Source organism: Xylocopa sonorina, unplaced genomic scaffold (genome assembly GCF_050948175.1).
Source record: "Xylocopa sonorina isolate GNS202 unplaced genomic scaffold, iyXylSono1_principal scaffold0047, whole genome shotgun sequence".
NCBI classification, from domain to species: Eukaryota; Metazoa; Arthropoda; class Insecta; order Hymenoptera; family Apidae; genus Xylocopa; species Xylocopa sonorina.
The window spans coordinates 943720-945537 of NW_027490118.1; the positions used below are offsets into that span (position 1 = coordinate 943720).

At 42.7% G+C, this 1818-nt stretch overlaps 1 long non-coding RNA gene across 1 annotated transcript; it reads left to right on the forward strand.

Annotated features, from left to right (window-relative positions):
• Window positions 1–264: 264 nt before the first annotated feature.
• On the forward strand, window positions 265–747 carry LOC143432173 (uncharacterized). The gene is made up of 3 exons (XR_013102907.1): window positions 265–293; window positions 439–579; window positions 654–747. It is a non-coding gene; the product is annotated as an uncharacterized LOC143432173 (long non-coding RNA).
• The last annotated feature ends 1071 nt before the right edge of the window (window positions 748–1818 follow it).

The window sequence follows — 1818 nt, forward strand, 5'->3', positions numbered from 1 at the left end:
AACGCTAGAGGAATGCTGGAGTGTAGCACTCAAAAGGGACTACGCGAATCTGAAAATTACGAGAATGGACGCCTCTCCTAGATTCGAAGGGCTCCTTATCTCGGCCACGGCTAGCCGAGTACACAATTACGGCCCGCGGGATACTGACGTCACGGCTTCTTTAGCATAAAAGAAGGTGCCGAAAGTTGTCTGTTTGTCAACCTGAACAAACACTCACGCTGGCACTCATTCAGTATCGCGTCGGGATAGTGGACCGAAAAGAAGGGAAAACAAGGGAAGGGAACATAGAAACGGTTAGATGTACTGCGTTTCATGGAGCATCGGCACGCGGGATGCTTCAAGCTCGTATTGCGTGTCGTGCTCCAACTCAAAGCTGTCTCGATACTGATCTTTGTTTTTTCAATTACCCTAATTATTCTTTGTGTGGCGCAATATCAGGAACTGGAATAATAAATCGGACACTTACGGGTACCAATAAGGAAACCAAATTTTTTAGTCCTTGTATGATTGTTTATTACATGGCGAGGGACGAGAGGGACTGCTCCCTTACAACCAATTACTATTGGTACCACATGAGCGGTGAGTCCGTTTAACTTTAGTTTAATATATTCGGTGGTGTCTTTGTATTTTCTTAGTACCTAAAGGAGTTTCAGAGACTCCACGGATGTCGGTGTCATGTCCCAAAATACAAAGGAAACCAGAACAATTCTCACTAAGATGGCCCAAGAAGGTTAACACTTTGACTGCCATGTTGGTGATATATGACCGGCCATGATTTTTCCTATGACACCACGGTGGTCATTGGTGACCGGAGCGCTTCAACTGTTTACAATTGTAAAAAATGAATGGCAATTGACAGTTAGTGCATTTAAAATATAGCCGATATACATAAGATACTTTGAAATAAAATATGCCTTAATAACCAATTAAAAATTTGTCTTATATCAACAATTTATTTTTATTTTGCCATTATATGCTTTAAATGATAAGAGGACTCCCGTGGCGTTCTGAACAAAACATGTGATTTCGGCGTGGCAGTGAAAGTGTTATAGAGGTTGGAGAGAAAGCACATGCAGTCGCTCGCTCGCTCCAAGGTATTGCTGCTTGTTTCTCAGAGGGCAATGACGTCGGCCATAGTTGCTGAAATAAGGGTCCGATACCGTCCGCCGTGGTGTACGACTTTAATGGCTTTTAAGGAGCGACCAAGTACCACAGAAGCCAGATGACGCCAGACAAGACAAGATATGTGAAATCTGATGAATTTTAGCTCTGTGAGATTTTCTAAATGTTCGTTTAATATTTTTAGGAGATCCACTTCCTCCTTTGAGCAGACCGAGGCTCTATTGCATAGTCGGTTCCCACTTAAGCTGGAGCGAGCAGTTGCTCTCTTTAGATTCCTTACAGGGGTATGTTTCGATCTCTCATGTATTGACAGGCTGGCTCGCGTTTTGAAGATTCTCGTGCAGAAAACACATTGGATCCCCGTGCTGCTCTAGTCGGTCGCTCTACTAAGTCAGAGCTTCCATTTCGTGGCCTCTGCTTTACAAGACGTGACACCGACATCCGTATTAGTTACATTTTTTACAGACGATTGGTTTCTCCTGCGTACATTTTCCGCAGACAAATCTTTTACAAATTATACAAGTTTGAGTTGTTTTATACCAAAGAAGTATTGTTGATGGAGTTGCTTGATGTTCCTCCTCGTTGGTTTTCCATTTTTTCTTTTTTTTCACGAAATTCGTGATACTCTGCAATGAGCTCGTCTGCTAATTGTAGCAGAAAACATTGCCTTGACATTTTCAACCCAGTTGTTTCCTG